This window comes from Alosa pseudoharengus, unplaced genomic scaffold (assembly GCF_046254945.1).
Source record: "Alosa pseudoharengus isolate Yale_2024_CS ecotype anadromous, Long Island Sound unplaced genomic scaffold, YU_APseudo_1.1 YU_APseudo_1.1_scf_2, whole genome shotgun sequence".
In the NCBI taxonomy this organism is placed as follows: Eukaryota; Metazoa; Chordata; class Actinopteri; order Clupeiformes; family Clupeidae; genus Alosa; species Alosa pseudoharengus.
The window spans coordinates 38,584,498-38,608,683 of record NW_027468663.1 but is presented as its reverse complement, the minus strand read 5'-3'; the positions used below and the strand labels follow the sequence as shown (position 1 = coordinate 38,608,683).

The following is a 24,186-nucleotide window of genomic DNA, read 5'->3' as shown; positions in this document are numbered from 1 at the left end:
TTCACCTCCTTGTCCTTGTCATCCTCTCCCTCTCACTTCTTCCCCTCCATGTCCTCTTCCTCCTCTTCTTCCTCCTACTTCTTCACCTCCACGTCCTATTCTTCGGCCTCCTCTAATTTTTACTCTTCTCACTCTTCCTGCTCCCTCCATTGTACCCATTGTACATTACCTGTGGCTTATTTATAGTGCTTAGGTTGATTGCAAAGTGAACTAATTATCTAAAACAGTTTTTACATGAGAAAGTGTGCCAGAGAGTTGGCAAAATAGTGTAAATAATAGCCATACATGTGTATAGATTTGCTAGGAGTGTGTTGATCATTAGGAAATTGAGTGTAAAGCAGTGAGTTGTGTTTATAGTTCCGCAAAAAGAGTGCTATGCAATGAATTGTGCCTACACTTGTGCAAAGTGTGTGTTACAAAATTGCAAACTGAGTGCAAAGCAGTGTTTGTGCTTTTAGTTTTGCGAACTCAGTGAGTGTTTTTATTAAAAGTATTAATAGTTTTAGAAGTTGTGCTATAAGAATCACGGTTGTGTTTAAGCATTCAGAAAAAAACTGTAATTGAGAATGTTTTAGCACACAAAAGTAGACTTGTTTAGCACAGACAGACGACATTGTGTTGTGCTGTTGAGGCTTTGAGATTGTGGCCACCAATTGAGTCTGGCCACCCTACATCTCTATTCAATCGGTTTGTTCTGGTGATAGCTCCTGAGTTTGAAACTGATGGGGGAGGGATCAGGGCTGCTGTTCTTACGTGCAGTGCATGCTACCTGTTGACTGAACGCATCTATGTTTATGGGTGGGTGTCTCCATCACTTCCTCTGCAGGTGAGTCCTCAGCTGCTTGTTCAAAGGATCTCATAAGCCTCTCTTACACTGTTGGCAGTTTTGTACAAGTTACCTTTACTCTGAAGGAGTTTATGGATTCTAAGTTTTACCCTTGTGGTTTTATTGTGTAGAGACTGAGAAAGTGAGAGAAATAGCGAGAGACGTGTGTGTGTGCGCGTGCGCGTGTGTGTGTGAGCATGCGTGCATTCCTGTTTGTGAGTGTGTGTGTGTGTGTGTGGTGTGTGTGTGTGTGTGTGTGTGAATGCTTTGCTCTCTCTCTCTCTCTCTCTCTCTCTCTCTCTCTCTGTGTGTGTGTGTGTGTGAGGTGTGTGTGTTTGTGTGTGTATGCTTTGCTCTCTCTCTCTCACTCTCTTTCTCCCTCCCTCTCTCTCTCTCTCTGTGTGTGTGTGTCTGTGTACACCTGCTGATTGTGGAGTATTAGGTCTTAATGGGTTTAACCTTTAGCAGGCATGAGGGACTGGGACTGAATAATTCATATAGGACAGAGAGAAGGCCCAGTGCCAAATCAGACACACACACACACACACGCACGCACGCATGCACGCACACACATTTGATTGTCCCACCCATAGTTGATCCACAGCCATAAAACACATATCTACACATACAAGTTCACTTGGAGAAAATAAGAGCCTACACACAGATTCAGTCTGAGGCAGATTGTAACACACACACACACACACACATGCACACACACACAACCAACTATATGTTCATATGTGAAGAGCTCTTTATTGCTTTTCTCATTTCATTCATTCTTTTGTGTATGTGTGTGAGAGAGTGTCTGTGTGTGTTGTGCATGTGTGTGTGTGTGGCTATGTGCCTGAGAGAGTGTGTGTGTTGGTTTTCCATTCTCTCTTATCCTGCCGTGCTGATAACAGGCTTGCCGGTGTCGCCACGGCAACCTGGCCGGTGGTGTGATGTCTTATGATTTAGCTGAATAGGACATCTGACTGCTTTATCCTTTTGGCTCTAACACACACACACACACACACAGACACAGACACACACACACACACACACACACACACACACACACACACACACACACACACACACACACAGACACACACATAATTCGAAAATGTACCAATGAAGCTATACTTTCTTATAAAACGTAGTACAGAATGATAAACAGAGTCCAATGAGTGTAACAGTCTTTGAGACATGCATGTGGAGAATGTCCCCATAATCTAAAGCAGATCAAAAGTGGCTGCAACAAGTGCTTTTCTTGCGTTTAAATTGAAACAGGTTTTGTTTCTAAAATAGAATCCTAGCTGTACCTTAAGCTGCTTTACTAAATTTATCACATGGTGATTAAAAGGCAGATTTTCATCCAGTAAGAAACCCAAATATTTGTAAGATGACACCCTTTCTATAAGTGGTAATCTGAGGCAATGACTTTACATGAGCCTTAATAACATACATTTGTTTTTTTTAGAATTTAACACCAATTTATTATTGTTATTATTATTATGATACTGTCGACCTGCGGGGCCACTTCACTGGAGCCTGATGAATAGGAGTGAATCATTCCTCCTCCACAGGAAGGCCTTGTCTCTCCCACTGCCCAGCCTAAGTGCTTGACCCTTGGCAGCACAAATGCACTGACCCACGGGGACAGTCGGCGGTCTTTCTGGAGCACTTAACTACAGCTGAAAGAGTGTTACAGCAATGTAGCTCTTCCCTCAGAGCCCAGCTGTGTTTGAAGGATAACTTAATTAAAGGTAACTCAGTTCAAGTCAAGCCCTCCCCAGGGAAACCTCATCTCTCCTGCTGCCCAGCTGATATGTCCAGTGTTGAGCACCACAGACGCATAGTGCTAGGGGAGCTCTGATAGCATTTCTCGACCAACAGAAAACAGGTTCTTCAACCTTCTGTGTCGCTGCCCCCACCTTCGGGAACATTCTCCCCGCTGAGATCCACTCCATCACATGTCTGGACTCTTCCAAAAAACTCCTCAAACCCCACCTGTTTACCACAACCTACACATCTATGGTGCCATAGCTATTGATAAACAGAATGATAAACAGAGTCCAATGAGTGTAACACAGTCTTTGAGACATGCATGTGGAGAATGTCCTCATAATCTAAAGCAGATAAAAAGTGGCTGCAACAAGTGCTTTTCTTGCGTTTAAATTGAAACAGGTTTTGTCTCTAAAATAGAATCCTAGCTTTACCTTAAGATGATTTACTAAATTTATCACATGGTGATTAAAAGACAGATTGTCATCCAGTAAGAAACACAAATATTTGTAAGATGACACCCTTTCTATTTCTTGGCCCTGTAAAGCCCTCCTTACACTGATAGACTTTGGAAAGATTTGCAAAGATTTGGAAACGATTTTTGAAAGACTACAGTCTCAGACCCTCTCACATCTAAAGACAAGTAATAGAGTTTTAAGTCACAGACTATGATTTGCAATGACTAGGGATCTTGCAGGGTCACTATTTACAAGACTGCAACTAGATTCCTTTAAATTATTACCCATCATGCAATAGATAAACAGGAACTGAAATGATAGACTCAAAGTCGTATTTTCGTGTTTCTGCAGCATTGTTTCATGCGTGACATCCCTAACCGATAGAGTTGTTCTGTCACGTGGAAGAGCCGACTAAATATGTATAAGAAATGACAAATATTATAAGAATAACAAATAATCATATAGGCTGCAGCTGTCGCCTACTTTGCCCCTTCATGTTTGGTGTTGGAGAGAGAGAGATCATTATTGGTTTTTATAGTTCACGTCACTATTTGCATGAGCCTCGACTAGAAAGACTTGCGATATTGTCGTAACGGCAAAACTAGAAAAGGACTGACTCCGACTGACTTAAAACCGCTAAGATTAGCACCTTACACTTAACGATCTAGTTGACGGGAGCGCGCCGCGATTCCAGTACAACTCCCATGATTTACAATTTAAGGTTGCCATAAAGTGGTAATCTGATACAATGACTTTACATGAGATTTTGTGAATAACATACATTTTCTCCCAGCTGAGTGCTATGGCACCATAGACGTGTAGCAGCTTTACCACAGCCTACACATCTATGGTGCCATAGCTATTACCCATGTTTACCACAGCCTACACATCTATGGTGCCATGTTTACTAGAGACTGACCGATTTGGGTTTTTCTAAAGCAGATGCCGATACCGATTTTAAGCGGTCAGAGTCAGCCGATGGCCGATGTGACCTGCCGATTTTTTGGGCCGATTTTTAGTGTTGATATGCTATCGTATTATCCTTAATTTGCATGCTAAAAATCATACTAGTAAGAGGAGGCACAACATTTGACTTATTGAAAATTGAACATTAAAAAATCAACATATGAATTAAATATAAAATAAATAAATACCAACTCTGAGTCTTAAATATTCAATATATAATCAACATAAAAATTTATGTATGACTTCTTGCAGTCTGTTAGTCTATTAATTATTCAGTGCAAGAAGACTTCCATGATGTGACAACTTCAGATAGTTACTTCAAAACGGCAAAATACATGTTCAGGTTATACAGTTTCACTGTGGAACTTCCATGCCTTACCACAGACCTAGATTTCAACAATATAAAACTCCGTCTCCCAGCATGCTGTGCAGGAAACTGGAAATAGGAACCAGAGAACATCCGTTTGATACTTCTCAAATTCACAATCAAATCAAGCATTTATACATAGCGAAAACAAATTGACACGGGATGACAATGTTTTAAAACGTTCACTTGTTATTTGTGCGTCCTCTTTTTGTTAACATTTCACTTAGATTGTCCGTTACTTAAGTTTAGATCGTAACATAGCAGTCACCAGCGTTGAGGGCGAGGGCTTGCATAGTCGGCGCATTCCCAACGCACTCGTAGCCACAACGCTAAGCAACTTTCATTTCTTCTTCAACTCCGATGCAGTTGAAAACGAATGGACATGGGATGACAGTGTTATAAAGCGTTCACATGTTAGATTTGCGTCCTCTTTTTGTTAAATTTTCACTTAGATTGTCCGTTACTATAGTTTAGATCGAAACATCACGCTGGTCACCAGGGGTGTGTTTCTCGACAGTGTCGTTGCTAACTAAGTTAGCAACTTACTTGGTTGCAATGCAATTTCCCATAGGCAACCTACTAAGTTGCTAACTGGTTAGCAACAATGCTTTCGACAAAGATTGTTAAAGCGATGGTTCGGAGTAATTTCACCCTAGGGTCCTTTGCACCATGACCCCGAGCCAAACACCCTCCCAGAACCTTTTTTCCCTTGGTCGAGCCCTGGTCGAGTAGCGCTGTCAGAAACTAATGACGTTCTGCAGTCGTGATGGAACCAACTTTTATCTCGTAAATTACCCCACTAATAATGCCCTGAATGGTGCGAAACTTCTGCAGTAGTACAACTATGACCTTTAGTCCAATAACGAGGCATTATAAAGTTTGTAAGTGCACCAGGAGTTTATTTAAATAAGACTTGCCTGATTATCTGCTACTATACCGCTGCGTCGACGTTTCTTCCGTGACTTGGGAAAAGCCTGTAAAAGTCCTTGTGGTGAAATTCTGAGCTATGCCCATAGACTTCAATGGAGCAGTCGCTGCCTCTGCTCTGCATAAAGGGGGATTTTGACCCCCCCTCGTGCGATCCGGGTTCCCGGAAGTGGCTCCTGATGAAATATCTTGCTCCGCCTTAACAATCTTTGCTTTCGAGAAACGGGGTCCAGCATTGAGGGGGCTTGCTGGCGCATTCCCAACGCACTTTCGGTAAATGAAGCAACATCACAGATTACAACCATAAGAGAAATCATAAGAGAAAATATACGACTTACACTGGAATGTAATGTGATGCCTTACCTGTAGACAGTCTTGCTCCTTCTTGAAACCAAAGATTTTCTTAGTTCTAAATAGACCGTCTCTTTTAAAACCTCGCGCTGTGTTCCAAGTAGCTGCCCGCAGATGTGCCTGACTTAAAATCGGTAGGGATGTGACGCTCGAAGCTGACGTTTCGAAACAGTGTCGAGCTTCCGAAACGCAAGTGTTTCGAACAGTGTTTCGAAGTGTGGTTCAAAACGCCCATGTCACGTGACCATGGCTTCGTGGTGTTTCAATTTGGTTTGGACCTTACCGCGCGAGCCAATTACCCGAGTAAACACCTGTTTGATCTAAATTACAAAGTCCCAGAATGCTTAAAAGTCATTCAAACACATCCTATCTTTGTGGGTTTTTTGTGAAGAGAGAGATTTTGAGAGATATAGCGACATAGAGACATATAGAGATATAGCGATTTATAGTGCATTCTTGTGATTGATAGGTTAGTGATATAGATTAGTTGACAGGCTAGAGACAGACAGTGAGCGATAGTTTAGATAGATATAGTCTAGTGACGTTAATATTTAGATAGTAGCAGAAGTAAAAAAATATATGACTGATGCCTTTATTTCAAGAACAGCTGACCCTTTGAAATACTGGCAGGAGAGGAGAGTGGTTTATCCAAACCTAACTGTGATGGCCAAAAAATATTTGTGCATGCCAGCAACAAGTGTGCCTTGTGAAAGAATTTTTTCCAAGGCTGGGGAGGTTTATTCAAAAACAAGAAACAGATTAAATGCCAAGACGGCAGAACAACTGTTATTCCTAAATAAAAATGTATGTTGACATACAAAAAATGTGTTGTTTATTTTTCCCATGTTGTACCTGTTTAGTCTAACGCATGTATCCTTTATTTCCCTACAACATGTTCCCAAAAAAAACCCTGGGCCATAAGCATAGCCTACATTTTAAAACCATTGTAGCATTTTCCTCTCCAGCATATTCCAAAGGATAATGTACTATGAAATTGAAATAACAAAACATCTAACTGGGCAGATATAAAAATATTCTTATTATTGAAGGCATATAGTCTGAAATTTCTAAGCACCAGCAGGGAATCGAACACCGGACGCTCCGGCCGAATGCAAGTGTGTTAACCACTCAGCCACGTAGCTGTGGACGAAATCGTGCGTTCCATGTTGGCTATTTATATTCTTCGTCTGAAGCAGTTGTGCTTCACGGTCAAAATGTGATGGTGACATCTAGTGGCTAGTTTTGCTAACATGGAGTTACGGGTGTCGGATTGTTTCGAAACCTCGACACATTCCGGCGCAATTGCTTCGAACGTTTCGTTGTTTCACAAAGCCTCGTTCTGCCCATCCCTAAAAATCGGCACGGGCAAATAAGAAAATTGGCAGATGCCGATTGATTAAAAAATAGCAAAAATCGGCCTGCCGATCGATCGGTCGGTCTCTAATGTTTACCACAGCCTACACATCTATGGTGCCATAGCTATTACCCATGTTCACCACAGCCTACACATCTATGGTGCCATAGCTATTACCCATGTTTACCACAGCCTACACATCTACTGTGCTATATTACCCACCTGTTTACCACAGCCTACACGTCTATGGTGCCATAGCTATTTGAACCCGGGTCCCCATGGGCATTTGGCCATGTAGTACACAGTGTGTGTCGCCCTGGCTTTGGGTCCTGGTCATGTTGCTGTGCTTTATATGCCATTTTTGTCACTCTATAAATGGTGTGTGTGTGTGTGTGTGTGTGTGTGTGCGTGTGTGTGTGTGTGTAGCTCTGGCTTTGACTGGAGTGTGTGTGTAGCTCTAGCTTTGACTGGAGTGTGTGTGTGTGTTTCTCCTCTCTTCTCCTTTCTGCTTGAGTAGTCACACTCAGGGGAGACAGGTGGCCTAACTCTCCTTGTGTGTGTGCGCTGGGGGAGAGAATGTCTTCATGAGCCGTGGGATACTGTATTGATTTCCTGCAGTCACAGGAGGAAGTTTGGCACACGTGCCTAATTGGGATTTCATTTCCTAACGCTGCCCATGCCTGAGCCACCACCACCTGCTCCATCTCTCTGCCTCTCCATCTCTCCACCTTGGCACTTCCACTTCTCACTCTCACTGGGTTATTGTGTGTGTTACAGTATGTGTGTTATTGTGTGTTACGGTATGTGTGTTACGGTGTGTGTTATGCTGTGTGTGGTGGAGGTTGATGGATAAAGAGCTGGGCCATGTGTAAATGCTTTTAAAGACGCTTAGATCAAGTGCAGGACAAGGCTTCCCACGTGTGTGTGTGTGTCTGTTTGCACTGTGGGTTAGATTTAGATGTCCCTGAGGCCTGCTTCTCCTCTATGATGGTGTGTGTGTGTGTGTTAGTGTGTGTGTGTGTGTGTGTGTGTGTGTGTATGAGTGTTGGCAGTAGAGAGTGTGTCTCTTTTTCCTCTGTGTGTACAAAGTCCCTGCTGCAGTCCATCTCAGTGAAGAGAATGGGGATTTTAACCTTTAGATCAGATGAGAAATGTAGCCTTGATGGAGTAACCAATGCCTTTGGCAAATACAGCACCACCACATGAGTTCATGCCTCATCTACCCATGACAAGGTGTGTGTGTGTGTGTGTGTGTGTGCGCGTGTGTGTGTGTCTGAAGTGATGAGGTCACACGATTCTTTTTGACCTTTCACACCTCGTCTGAAACATTTGGGTCAGATCAGAGTTGACCTTTACACCTCCACACCCAGAGTCACCCCTCCTCGTGTAACTCAGGCCAGACTGTTCTTGACAGCAGGCCATTCTAGACTCTTTGTTTTCATTCTCAATGTCCTTTAAAATATATATATTTATTCATTATTTTTTAGACATGCAACCTAGTTAGTAAGGGAGTACTAAGTCCACACGTACCAAACCGATCTTTTTTTCCTCCGTCTTCCCTGGAACCGTATCAAGAATATTTGCGTCCAAACGGATCCATCTCAACACGACTCAACATGTTACTTCATATCCCAGGCCTATAGGTGGTAGGGCTGTCACTTTACGTTCGAAAATCCATTGCACAATCGATTGGACCAAACAACACAAGTTTCGAAAACTAAAATAGGGAATCGATTTTAACCAAATGTGTACACTATTAATTGTAAATGAATTAAACAAATAAAAAGGATAGATGTAACAAAATTCACAAACAAGAATATAAGAATATAAAAGAATTCCGAAGTGCAGTAAGCATTGCGAAAGCTAAAAAGAAAATTCCCACCAATTTTACGCACCAAAAACAGCTGTTTCAATCAGCTGCTCTGCTGCTCGTGTTTTGCCAAAAAATGGAGGACAACGCGATCAACTTGTCCGACATGAGAGAGACGAGTGATAGGCCCTAATAACTTGAGGAGTTCGATGTGGAAGTAGGCCTACTTCGGATTTTTGGTATATCAAACTATGGAGAAGAACAAAGCGGTAGGCTATGCAAACTGTGCAATCGAGTTCTAAATAGGCAAAATTTGTTTGACATGTCTAATTGTAAACACAGACACAGCTACGTTGAAGCCTGCAGCAGTACTGCAGGCATGAAACTTCACGCCAATAAATCATCAGAAATATTGCTAGCTTGTGTCTACAAGCGCCCTATTTACGTTCGTCCTAATGCCTGTTAGTTGTTTGTGAATTGGCCTATATTTGCCGTTGAAAATGGAAACGTCTTTAGACATGAAAAATCAATTATACAATTGATTCAATGAACACTTATGTCTCAAAAATCGAACAGGATTTTTTCACAAAAGTGACAGCCCTAATAGGTGGCACTGTTTGTTACAGAAATTGACCAAAGCTTGCGTCATGTATGTCATGTATGAAAACTAGTATTGTAAGGCAATACTATAACTGTCAAGTTCAGGGCAGCTTAGGTGTGGCGATGACATCATCAATACGCAAGTATGCGGTTTCGCCATTCAAACGAACTCACAAGGGCTACGGTATCAGATTTTTCCACCCTGGGACCAGGTTTTAAAAAAGTGCGGTTTCGGGCAGTGCGTTTACAGGATTCGTTTGGACAAAGCAAAACCGGTGCGTTTAACCCACAAAGCGTCTCCGTGTGGACGGGGCCTAAAACTGTACGATGATATGCAAAAAGTCAAAGGATGTGATGATGCTCAGTGTGAGGATGTTGTTGCAAAAGTTACTCCACATTTTCTTATACAATTCAAAACTTACTACACTTGTGTTTATTACACGGCTCTTCACAATGCAAGTAGAACGCTCCATTGATTTGAATGGGATTTCCCAAAGTTCTAGCGGCCATTATTTTCGACTAGAAGACCTCTGAAAAAAATAATGACCGCTGACAATGGCAACGGAGTTTGTGCTTCTTATTCAGGTCTTTCAGATCACTCTGCAACTACTGGAACTTCATTCAAAAAAGAAAAACAGATGGTTGATCAGCTGTGTACTAAAGAATGTTTGATTCAAGTTCAGCGTGTGTTGTTGCAAACTATTTGTTTCTCAGCAAAAGCCACGATGAACAGTAACAAATAGGCTATAGCCTAGGCTATAGGCTAAATAGTCATATCGTGGGCAGTTTATTGTTTCGTTTTGGCAAGTAGCCGTGTAACACGCGGGATAATGTATAGAACGCCGGTCATTATTGGGAAAATAAGTCCTTTCGGGGCGGAACAAGACCCCTTCGCTGCACATCGGGGTCCGGTTCGCCCTTTCGGGACTTATTTTCCCAATAATGACCGGCGTTCTATACATTATCCCTTACGTGATCTAGCTGAGCCATATATTTCCTGAAACTGTCAAGCTTCTAGTACTCGCTGAAAAGCAATGCCTTGAGAAACTCATTTTCAGCAACACTATTTACATGCGCTTATTGGCGTCATTTACAAGTATGAAGTACTTGGCGTTATTTACAAGTATGAAGTATTTATTTAAGTATGAAGCAAATCCAAGATGGCCAGGCGGAAGGCATCTGTTGATTTCACATGGAATGACCAACTGTCCTCCCATTTCCATATGTCCTCTGTTCTTCATCTTCTCTGCTCTGTTCTTTCTGCTACTGTGCCCTAGAGGATCCTGTCCATCTCCTCAGCATGGTGCTGGGCCTTGTGTTCCTTCAGATTCCCCATTCGTCCCTATTGTTACATCCTACTCTCCCACTTCCTCTCCTCTTTCTACTTCTGTCCATCATCAAGAGGGGATTCCAGTCGTTTAGGATCACCCCCTTCCCCTGTTTCATCTGGTAGTCAAACCCCCAGCCCCCTCACATATGCGCGCACAGACACACACACACACACACACACACACACACACGCACACACACACACACACACACACACACACATGCACATACACGTAAACACATACACTGACAGCTTAATCTGAATTAATTGACCAGTTGCACTTCTGCTGGGGTATACTGCTCTAATGATTTATTCATGTGCCATTTTTTTAATGCAAAATTAATTGCATTTAATAATACATTTTTCTCCAGTATCGGTCAGATGAGAGTGTTTCACCAGGAAGAGAGGGGGCGAGAGAGAGAGAGAGAGAGAGAGAGAGGTTTTTACAAGTTAGTGATTGTAATCCATTCAGAAGCTGATGATACAGAAATACTTGAGACTCTCTCTCTCTGTGTGTGTGTGTATGTGTGTGTGTGTGTGAGGGCTTGTGAGAGAGATAGCAAAATAAAGAGGCAGAGACAAACCAATGAAAAACTATGTGGACAGAGAGAGGAAAAGTCCAGTGCCGAGCGATGGAGGGAGGCAGGAAGAGAGAAAGAGGAGGAGAGGGAGTGAGGGAGGCGGGAAGAGAGAGAGAGAGAGAGGGGGAGGCAGGAAGAGAGAGAGGGGGGGGGGCATGGGGGCATAGAGACGGGAGAGATGTTATTGTGTGAGGTTTAGCACTGGAGGGAGGTCTCTTAATTCAGAGAATCTCCTCTTTATCATACGGCCCAAACTCATTATTTATTCATTAACCGTCCAATCAGAGGCATCCTGGCTGCCAGGGGTGGAGTAGTTTTGAATGTGTCTTTGAGAGCTTCAAAGCATGCACATGTGTGTGTGTGTGTGTGTGTGTGTGTGTGTTCTTGGGGGATGAGAGAGAAAGAGACCTTGAATCTGTGTGCCAGGAAGACTGAGAGTGGATAGAGAGCAAGACAGAAATAGAGCCTGTGTGTGCGTGTGTGTGTGTATGTGTGTGTGTGTCTGAATGGCTGTGTTCCTTAAAATGTGACAAATTTGTGTCTTATATATTTCAGATGCTTGTCAATTGTAATAAAATTGTGATGAATAGGTTGTGATTTCCATGAACCCGCAGGTTAGTTGTCTGTGTGTAAATGAGATGGGAAAATTATATATTTAACACACACACACACACAGGAACATAATCATACTAAATTCACAAAATACTGATGTTTTCTGGGGACTAAGAGGTGCTTTTCATAAGTCTCCAGTCTCTGTTCCAAAAAACACTACAAATATTACATTACGAAATCACTCCAGAACAGGCATGTTTGTAGCAGTGGGTGCGGGTTACGGGCAGCCGGACACCACTCCTAACATAAAGGCGCACACAGACGCACACAGATCAGTTCGTATCAAAAATAGGGGTATGTTTATTTAACAGAATGGGTATCAAAAAATTGGTAGGTTAACAATAACTACAAAAGCAGAACGCTTTCTACTGCCGGGTGGACGGCTAGACGGAAGTCTGTGTATCGACTCTGTTCAGGTAGGCCTCGCTCAGGTGTGGCTCACCTGTAATTAAGAAAAGGGGAAGAGACACTGCACCCAACAAGGGTCGCCAAATACATGTATAGGAGCAAACACCAGAGCTGGGGGACGTAACAGGGTGTTAAAGATGCTACTCAAACTGAACACTCTTTACCCTCTCACCAAAACAGAAAGCAGAGCTCTCTTTAGGGTTAAATGTGTGTGTGTGTGTTTGTGTGTGTGTGTGTGTGTGTGTGTGTGTGTGTGTGTGTGTGTGTGTGTGTGTGTGTGTCTCCTGATCCACTGCTGCTGTTGGCACAGCGCCCCATATGGCCACTGCTCTGGTACTACGCCTGCTGTAGAAGAGCAAAGAGAGTACAGCACACGGGCCAAATGCTCTCAGCCTACTCTCATGCATACATTATGGCACACACACACACACACACACACACACACATGTACACACGTACACACACACACACACACACACACATGCTCACAGGCCTTATCTCACACACACAAGCGGATGATGTTGGCTCAGTACTAAGGGTTGTGTGCCAATGCACAGCAGGGGAGCTCACTCTGTTCTCTCTTTCTCTCTCTCTCTCTCGCCCTCTCTCTCTCTCTCTCTCTCTCTCACACACACACACACACACACACACACTGCTTCGATGTACAGACTGCAGGAGAGGAAGCTTAGACTCATGTGTGGAGTACTCATTTGGGGAAAATTTAGTGTATGTATTTGTTGTGTGTGCAGAACTCTTCATGTATGTAGGTACTGTAGCTAATCGCTGTGTGTGTATTTTATATATATATATGTGTGTGTGTGTGTGTGTGTGTGTGTGTGTGTGTGTGTGAATTGTTAGCATACTGAAAGTGTATGTTTAAACACTTCTCACTGTGGTCCAATACTCAATGGGAGTGGAGAGATAAAATAATTAAGAAGAGAGAGACAGAGAGAGATAGAGAGAGAGAAAGAAAGGTAGAGAGAAAGGTAGAGAGAGATGAACAGGTAGAAGAAAGGGATGTGTAGAAAAAATGTATAACAGTAAGAACAGTGTGTGTGTGTGTGTGTGTGTGTGTGACAGGGATGTGTGTTGAAAGTGGTTGCTTAATGCAATTAAAGTGTGACTGATTGAAGGAGAGGGCAAATTATCACATCCATGATTGTCCTCTGTGACAACCAGGAGTCCACAATTTGTTGTGGTGTATGCCTGTGTGTATATGTGTGTGTGTGTGTGTGTGTGTGTGTGTGTACGTGTGTGCGTGTGCGTGTGTGTGTGTGCGTGTGTGCATGTGTGTGTCTGTGATTGCTGATCTGGTGTCATGTTGGAGTTGAGCACTCATCAGATTACTGTCTGTTCAATACTCCCTCCCTCTCTCTCTCTGTCTCTCTCTTTCTCTGTCCCTCCCCTCTCTGTCTCTCTGTCTGTCTCTCTTTCTCATGCTCTGAGTGACACCCACAGGTCACTGGCTTTCATGTCCATTTGATTGGCCTCTGAGTAGATGTTTGATTGAGCCTGCCTGGTCCAGTGGATTCCCTCCTATGAGTAGATGGGGGTTATATGAGAGTGCCGTGTAGACGCACAGGGCTGTGGGGTTCTCTTAAAGCTGCAGTTGGCAAGTCTGACAGATTCAGGGGACTTAGCCAAAATTTTGAATGTTTACAACTCTCATGCCCCTCCCCCACTACCACCGAGCACCCTCTCATCGAGTTTGTGCTCGTCAATGCACACCAGACTGCACCAGACGGTGATTCAGTCAGATCTCACACAGCCCTGCTCTGATTGGACCAGAAGAACCGGGAGCTGTGGATTTTTGCAAAACAAATAACAGTGCGTTTTTTTTTCTAAAACCGGCTGATTTATGTTGTTCTGTCGGAGCATAGTGTCGGTTTCAGTGAATATGATCAAAAAAATCTTGCCAACTGCAGCTTCAAGAGATGCGTATGGGAGATTTCAGGTCTGTGGGGTTCTCTAAAAAGATGCGTATGGAAGGTTTCAGGGCTGTGGGGCTCTCTAAAGAGATGCGTATGGGAGATTTTAGGGCTGTGTCGTGGGTGTAGAAGGTGTTTAGAGGTGGCAGCATTTCCTATCTGACCAGCGCATCGGAGGAAAGTTCTACTGCTTTCGATATACACTCTCTAGCACACATTGATAAATAATAAAGGCGTGTTTATAAACACAAGTACACACACACACACACACACACACACACACACAAACACACACACACCATGTTTCTTTTCATATGGTAATGAGGCTGTAATGTTTTCCCAGGCCTTTGTGAGTTTGTTTGCAGCCCTTGTGGTTACAGTACACTGCCTGGCATTAGGTTGACGATACGCACACACACACACACACACTCTCTCTCTCTCTCACACACACACACACACACACACACACCAGGGTTTCCGTTGTCCGGTAATTACCAGACATTGGCCGAAAAAAAAAAAGAAGTCAAAATTAAATCTCTCCGGTCAAATTGTCCGATTGAAATTGGCTAACAATCCCGTCCCCTAATGCAATCTGAATTTGAGAATAAGCCTTAATATGTAAGCCTATATTATACGTCCTCTGGCTATGTTTTTAAATGAACAGGCTCTACCGTTTGAAAAGTAAGCTATTAAACAACAGGCATAGCCTATGCTGCATTTCAAATAGGAAGCGCACGCTTAAAACGTCCATGTTAAACAATGAACAAATGAGTGAGGCGGTTCAAACATGTTTTTTCAGAGGCCAGACGCGATGGATGATGATAAATTGGTAACGTCTGAAGCCTCAGATGTCCGGTCAACTCCACCACCACCAGATAAAAAGCATAAGTGACGGGCGTATCTTTCGGAATTAGTGACATTGGAAGTGGAGTTGCGTGGGGTGTGGCCGCTCCAAGACACTATCATTCTCCATGTAGCCTACACTGGACATGCAAAGTGTTCTTTACCCAAAGCATACAGTAGGCCTATGCGTTCTCTGTCTATGATCTGCAAGGTTAGGGCCTCCTCGACGAGGAGATTGCTGGTCCGCAGATAATTTCCGGCACAATTAAACGGTATCATTGAACCGCGGCCGAAAGAAAAAGAAACTAAACATTTCCCAGAATTGGAAACATTTCTTAATTTATTGTTGTCAAATAAAGAGGCATAGCATTAGGGGGTAGTGGTGTGAGCGCTCATTCTTGTGTGTGTCCATCTGTGTAAGTTAAACAGTCACCACTGGAGATAACGTGGGTAGCAGCAACAAACAACGTAGCCTTTTTAAAACAACGAACGAAGTGGACTCTTGTTGTCCATGAAAAGACACTGGCTAGATCTTGTTAGGCATGTTTAAGTTAGGCTAATGAACATGTTGCATTCTATACAGCCTGTTTATGTAATTCTTTAAGCTACATAGCCTGTCTCCATCAATTTGACTAATTAAGAAGCGATAATAGGATATTTGACCGGCATATCATCAAAATGTCCAGAAAACGAAACCTCTGCCGGTCACTTTAACCGGCACCATTTTTTTCTAGCGGAAACTCTGACACACACACACAGACACACAAGAACACACACACACACACACACACACACACACACACACACACACACACACACTCCAGTCAAAGCCAGAATTACACACTTTTAATTTGAGGTGAAACCTGATCCCCCACACCTGCCCCAACGAAACTCATGCATTGCATGCAACAAGTGATTGCATTGCTACATGCCAAAAGTCTGGCACTATTACCGGGGCAATAACCTGGATGTGCCTTGCTCATTGGTTGTGTGTATGTGCATGGTCATGTGTGTGTGTGTGTGTGTGTGTGTGTGTGTTCGAAGATTTGAAATGTTTAGGCCATTCGGTATGGAAGAATATTAGACTCAAAAGTTGTGTACGTGTTTCACGTTTTGGAACTGTAGAAATGTTTTGTAACTGTAAAAATGATCTGTACAAGTAATTGTCAATATCACAAATATGCCCTACACTTACAAATCTATTCTACGGGTACGGATCAGTTTTACAGCTACAAATCATCCTACAGTTAAAATATTCTACCATTACAAAAACTTTTGCTGCAATAGATTCACCACTAAGTGATTGATCCAATGTTAGACCCAAATATGTGACATTTGATTTAGACACAATTTCAGACCCATTACACATCACTTTTAAAGTATTTTAAAGACTCAATAATCTTTGATATGGTTGAAAGAATTGAGACTGGCCTATAATTCCCAACATCAGCTCTGCTATTTTTCTTAAAAAGAGGAACCACCCTGGCATTCTTCATCTCGTTTGGGAAAACACCCTGACTTATCGACAGATTTATGACATGGGTAAGAATACTACATGTAACCTCAGCACTATCCCTAAGAAACCTGGAAGGGATAAGGTCCAAGCCAGTGGCCTTATTCACTGATAGGGTGGAGAGGCTCGCTCTTACTTTATCCTCTGAGACAGGACTAATTGCAAATCTATCTATCTATCTATAGCATATTGTCCATATTGTCCATCAACTAGACCCCCCCTCTTGTCTTTGTTTAGACCCATACATACACACATACACACAGACAGACAGACACACACACACACACACGCACACACACACACACACACACACACAGTGAGAGAGAGACAGAGTTTGTCATTAACATTCTTAGGCTCTGTTCTCCAGTTCTAAGTTCCTCACAGTGGGGTGCTAATGGAGAGCAGGATGTACAGGATTAGATCCATTCTCCACAACACAGACTCCTGCCAGGACCTCAGTCCTATCAATGCAGAAGAGAAAGAGAGAGAAAGAGAGATTTTATGTGTATGTGTTTGTATGTGTTTTCTCCATAAGAGCTATATGTATTTGAGAGATAATGGGCTCTATCTTGCACTCCAGTGTGCCAATTCCAATATGCACTGACTGCAAAATAGGAAAGACAAAAGCGCGAGTATACTCGCGCATTTGTCTTTCCTATTTTGCAGTCAGCGCATATTGAAATTTTCCCTCCACAGGTACATGTCTGTAAATTAGGGAATTAAATTGCGGCCAATTTTGCGGTTCAGCGAAAAGAGGGGGCGTGTTCCGGTGCAAACATTCCTGTTGATATTTTGCAGTTTCAGAAAACAATTCCACCACAGACCAGGTACATGCTGGTCTAAAGTCAGTGGGGCAAATTCAGATGCTATTTTAAGGGTGCATGCATGGCCACAGGCCTGCAGGAATGAATGCTTTGCACACCAATCTACAGACACCTCCGTGCACCTATTCATTTGGACAACTTTATACAGCCCTATAAAGGCTAAAGTTACCTTTAGTTTTGTTCCAATTTATCGTTGTGTATGGCTTTAAACATCATGTGCGCTTTAAACATCAGCCTAAGCATTATTCCAGATGCTCTAAGGTTTTGACAAGCACCACAATTTTGCCTGCCTTGTTGTAGCCCATCTGAAATAACTAGTGCTGCCACTAACGACTAATTTTCTAACGACTAATCTTTCTACTAATTTTTCGATTAGTCGACTAATCTAAACGACTTTTTTTTTTTTTAAATCAAATGTTTGTTATTTTGTTGTGTACGTTTTATTTTGAACTCAACTAAATGGAAAACGTAAAATATATATCACCCTACTTTTGTTAGAAGCTGTATTACTGTAAGTAAACTGTTCAAAAACATTATGTATTAAAAAAAACACCCATTTAAAATGCTACCTTCAGATCTACAGTAATGTCAGACCTTTGATAGACTTTATTTGTATGCCAGTGTTGCCATCGACATAGACAACTTCTTTGACCTGAGGCCCGGTCATGGCATACTTTGGGGTCATAGGGCCCACCTACATGAACCCACCCCCCATCAAATTATCATTATATCACATCACAATTATTATTGTTATGCTATATTGTTATACATGCACTTCAAAGCAGCCAGTGTTTAAAGTGCTAACATTGTTCACAAAAAGTTTGAAAACATGCACATCAGAGGACTGCTTTACTAATGTAAAATATAATTAGAATAGTTCCATTGCTTTTGCATGGTTGCATGATAAATACTTCTCAAAACAACAGCAATTATATGGGTGTCATCGTTTTGGGATGTTTCCCTCATGCAAGCATCATATACTGGTAGGCAAATGGAAAGAATATTTACATATTTAATTATGCCACAAGCTTTTGGCCACGTTATTCAAATTTGACTATACAATACTCTAGATAGTATATTATAGTCTGTGCTCTGTTTTTATGGAAGTTGCATAAATCCACATTGTTCTATTAAATGTAGTTTCATAATTAAATAGCTTTCCAATAGGTTGAATTGGAGATTTGCTACCAACGTTATCAAGTGGTTCCAGTTTCTCTCGCGCATTGAATGAACGCTCATACCACCATTTAATTGTAGCCTATGCCTCTATGTTTGATGACACCAAATTAGCAAGTAATTCATACCGATTGCAGAAAAGTTTGTTTTCTTTTTCTGTCGGTCCGCGGTTCCTTGATCAATTGCGCAGCAAATTATCAGACGAAGCCCCGGGAATAATTTCACTCCGCGGCTCCGGACCAGCAATGTCCACGTTAAGGCCAGTGCTGGTCCGCGCGGCCCATAGTTTGAGAAACGCTGGACTTTGAAAGGCGACAGGAGTTGAGGACTTTGCAAATGAGCCTAACATCAGCATGTTCAAAACAAGTAGGCTACAGGCACTTTGCGCGTCTTACCACATAGGTTACTTCACTTTATCAGTTGGCTTGAACGCTAAAAAAATATGTGTCGTGACTTATTGACCATGCGAAATGACGCGCACCTTCATTGTTGATATCACGGTCGGCGGCATGTTCGGTTTAACGTTTTTTTGTATGAATGAATTACAGTAATGACACGCCGTTGCGTTGTCAACGTGAGACACTTCACTTCATTTATTTCAATTTCCACAATAGGCTACTATATTAGTCAGAGTCTGGACTAGCGTAACCTACTAGCTTAGCTCCCCCCACTTAGCTCTGCCTAATAATTAATTGCGCTGAATGCAGGCAGGCACACAGCTTTGCTGCTGGCGTTAACACTTGCGTGCATAGTGGGGTTTAAAACATAGAGTTAATATAACATTACAGCCGTGTGAGACCAAAAATAAATAGGCGGTCAATAGTAAAACGACTCTTCGACTAAAAAAATTGCCGTTGACTAATTTTCATGGTCGATTAGGTCGACTAAGTCGACTAATCGCGGCAGCACTAGAAATAACTCCAAGCTTTGCTATATTCCCTCCATCCTTTCGTTGTTTTCAAAAAACGTTTTATATCCATAAAACTTAAAGTCTTGAGTTAGTGAATTAGCTTAAATCAGCTTATTATGTGCTGTTAACCAGCAACCATAGATGGTAAAAGAAAGCAGCAAGTAGCCTTGGCTACAATTTCTGTAGTTGCTGCGACCATTCATTGTTATTCTGTCTCCTGCTCAAACAAATGTTGTGCGTGCAAGCCGTGCATTAAGTTTATGATAATGTGTTTACAAACTCTACTTTACAGAAAATATTGTAAATAGCCTACTGTCATGCAGCTCATGGGATACTGTGCAGAGTTGGAAAGTCAGGTCAACTTGGAAACTGTTTCTCGTTGTTGAGTTGCCTGATGGTAAGGTACGGTCGTAGCTTACACCTGCAAGAACGCTTGCTTGGCCGCCTGTACTGCGCAACGCACACTTCGCTCCTCTCATCTATACAACGCAGTTCCCATTTCTGCAAACCATACATAATTACAAGGAAAATATTACCACACGAGGGAAATCAGTGTGGTGTCCATTAAGATGTGAAAAAATATGCATAAATTTAGCATACACATTTCCACAAATCACGGATGTGTTGATGACATAAATTAGGAAATATTAGAGGACTTAAGGAGACGTGATGTTGATCTGCATGCCGATGCCATTTAACCCAAATGCCCCAGCAGCAGCACGGGAGAGGAGAGCTTATCTGACCGAAGATATGCATTGTCTATAGAGAGGTAATGTTAGATTACATTGCAAAAATATCACCATGCATTCATAACCTCGTGATTCAGTGAGAGTGATCCCAAAACATCGGAAAGTATGTCTTTGTGACATTTCTGTATTACATTTTGTTGAGGAAAAATCAATAGCAAACTGTTCCCAACTGAACAGCGCTTATAGTGTGCTTCACCTCATTGTGTGCTCACCTTGTGCTGAGTGTGTTTCACTAATTCACAGATTGGGATAAATGCAGAGACCAAATTTCCCTCACGGGATCAAAAGAGTATATATACATACTTACTTATACTTACCATAAGAGCTGTATTTCAGCACCACCGTGTGTGTGGACAGCTCCCATGTTGACTATGTGCTTGTGTGTCTGTGTCTACGCATTGACCACTGTAGCTTACTGCTACAGATTCTGTCACATTCTGAAGTTAGTTAGATCTCTCACCTTAAGTTGTTTACACTCCCAACTCACACAGGGCCTTAACTCAGATCCTGGTCCGATGGTCTCATTCAGAAATAATCACTATATTTGGCTCTTGTGTAAGAACTCTTGTGTGTGTGTGTGTACGTGTGTGTGTGTGTGTGTGTGTGTGTGTGTGTATGCGTGTGTGTATTTATGGGCGATGAGTCAAAAGGCCGTGTTTAGAAGGTAACTGGTTCAAGTTTTCAGGAGCATTTATTTGTGGCTGTTCATTCATTATTTAGCATGCAAAACAAAGCATTGTCACAAGCACTGATGTGTGTGTGTGTGTGTGTGTGTGTGTGTGTGTGTGTGTGTTTGTTTGTGTGTGTGTGTGTGTGTGTGTGTGTGTGTGAGAGAGAGAGAGAGAGAGAGAGGGTTAGTGTTTGTGTGTGTGTCTGTGTGTGTGTGTGTGTGTGTGTGTGTGTGAGAGAGAGAGAGAGAGAGAGAGAGAGGGTTAGTGTTTGTGTGTGTGTGTGTGTGTGTGTGTGTGTGTGTGAGAGAGAGAGAGAGAGAGGGTTAGTGTTTGTGTGTGTGTCTGTGTGTGTGTGTGTTTGTGTGTGTGTGTGTGAGAGAGAGAGAGGGAAAGAGACAAAAAGTGAGAGAGTTAGGGGCCGTCTACACGACGCTGGTTTTTTTGTGAAACCGGTGAGGTTTTGTTATCGGTTACGCCTTGCGTGTACACGACACCGGCAGTTTAGGAGACTGTAACTGATAGTTTTTGAAACCGGCTTCCGAAGTGGGAATTTTTGAAACCGCCAGCTAACTTTCGCCGTGTAGACGCCTGTAAGTGCGAAGCCGGCAATTTTATGACGACATAGCCCCACCTCTCAACCAAACCATGGCATTCGACCTGACACGCTGCTTGTGAAAACAAACCAAACCATTTGTTTATCATATTAAAATGTTTTTTCTTTCCCCTGTCATTATTTATGTGCACAGTGTAGCCTATCAGCCTTTTGTGGCTAAGTTAGAAGCACACATTGGCTTAACTTAAACATTAGCTTACTGCATGTCAATGTTTTCTCCAGTGGTGATCAGACCTAATGCAATGCGTAGGCTAAGCATTTGACATTTCACATAGCAGTCACATACCTTGAAAATGAACTTTATTAATTTAACAGTTGAATTGAAAACCGAATTGTCTGTAGTCTCTTTATTTCATGCGACTGCTTAACAAACTGTTTCAACAATGTTTTCTTCTACGCGATTCACGCAAATTAAACGTGAAGCCTCTGCACGGCCGGCGCCATTGACTGGTCTGGCATAGCACTACAGCATATTTAGCTGGTTACACCTCTGTGTGTGCAGGCAAGGTTTTTCTTTACCGGTGTTGTTAAAGGTGTGAAAGCGGTAAGAGAAAATTAACCCGGCGGTTTCGTGTAGACGTACCCTTAGTGTGTGTGTGTGTGTGTGCAGTGTTTCCCACAGAATTTAATTCTATTTGTGGTGGTAGGTTTGCAGAATTAACTTGAATGCAACAGTTTTTAACAAATAAGCGCAGCGTGCTTATGATGCTAACCAGATGTAAGCACAATGTAGTAGTGTTGTCACAATACCAAAGTGTAGCCTATTGAGTCATTTGTGTTGAATTTGGTGCACTTTTGTAGTGTGCAGGTCAATTCTGGGTTCTAAACTTCCTACATAATTATTATTTTTTATAGTCAGTATCATGGCCTTCCCGTGTTTATGGGATTTCTTTGACAGTTGCAAAGGGGAAAAGCGGACGATAGTCTTCTTTGCTCCCAGTGTACAAGTACAACGTTCCAACCAGGTATCATATACACCATTAGCTGTATATATATATGTATAATATATCTGTGTAGGCTACATTACGTCTATTTCTTTGATAACATTATTTGCAACCACGTAACAATAAACCGTTATTATTATTAGGACACGCTTCGGTGGTATTATATGCTGTGGGCTTTAATTAGCGCATTTCGGGTAGACTATCCTACATCTGGGCAATAATTATTGAACAAATTGCAGTCTACATGCCATGACAAACATTACCAGTAGTAGGCTACTGACCAAATATTAAATAGATAGTTTGCAAGTTATGGTAATGTTATACTAGCGTTTTCATCACGTTAGCATAATGATCTGTCGTTATGTCTCGTCAAAATTCACTGATGAAGGAAGGTTCACTTTATCCCAGAAAACCATACTCGTTTCAGTTAGGCTAGACTAAAACGGAAGAGATGAACTTGGCACTAATCATGTAGTGGTGTTTTCTATAGTCTATTCGTTAAAGGAAAATTCCGGTATTTAGCACTTTAAGTCCCTTTTCTGGTTTGTTTTGGATGAACTAGAGTGGTGGACACCGACATTTTGACGATTGGTCCTGTCTTGACCTTTCCGACTCGTTTTGAATCGCCTTTGACTAGTCAGAGTGGCTGCCAGCAGGCATACTGTACTCAAACATGTCCTAATACAGTTTCTGTCGTGTTTTATTTGGCATTTTGTAAAATCCCATTGATTTCTGTTGGAAGACTCATTGCACTTTGATATTACTGCACCATCGTCTATGCTTCAGGTTCAAATATTGAGCGGTTGTGAATAGTTCCACAATAGCAAATAAGACGGCAGGAAATCATACATTGCGCCGATATATTTGCTTTTAATAATCAACGAACACCACGGTGAGTTGCACAGTTTTGAAAACGAACGTTAAGGGTTGTTTTAGGACATGTTTGAGTAGCCTACAGTATGCCTGTTTGCAGCCACTCTGAGAAGTCAAAGGCGATTCAAAACGAGTCAGAAAAGTCGAGACAGGACCAATCGTCAAAATTTCGAAACAAACCAGAAAAGGGACTCAAAGTGCTAAATACCGGAATTTTCCTTTAACCTGTCTTTAAATATTGCGATAGCCTATGTCTGCGAGGTGCTTAGCCAAGTTCTATGTGTAGCCTACAGTAACTGCTTTTGAATGACTTTGAAACATATTTTACAAACGGGCCTTCACTATCCGCGATGTATCCGAAATAGTTCCAGATTTCACTTCACCTTTCGTTTTATCCATAAGCCACGTTAGCTGCGCACTCACTCACTTAGAGCTGCCTGCTTGACACGCCCACTTGCCTAGATGCGTGCAAGGAGCATGGAGAGTGGGAGCTGTCCACACAGACACAGAACGTTATTATTTTAATAAAGTATCGATTCCAAAAAATGTCGGAAATCATATCGTTTTTTGCGTGAAGGCATTGTGATACCTTTCTAGTATCGATACACTGTGAATTAGTGTGTGTGTACATGTGTGTTTATGTGTGTGTGTCTGTACAGTGGCACCACCAGCCGTAATCCTGTACGCACTGTGCGTACAATTTTTCAACCTTTATTAATGAAATCATTCAATATTACTACAATAAAAATAACTTGTGTACTGTCTTAAATGAAACATGCTTCGTG

At 42.1% G+C, this 24,186-nt stretch overlaps 1 protein-coding gene across 3 annotated transcripts in view; it reads left to right on the top strand.

Annotated features, from left to right (window-relative positions):
- Positions 1-24,186, top strand: part of LOC143134504 (CUGBP Elav-like family member 5) — a 108,067-nt gene that overhangs the window by 26,136 nt on the left and 57,745 nt on the right. The gene's annotated exons all lie outside the window — the stretch shown is intronic.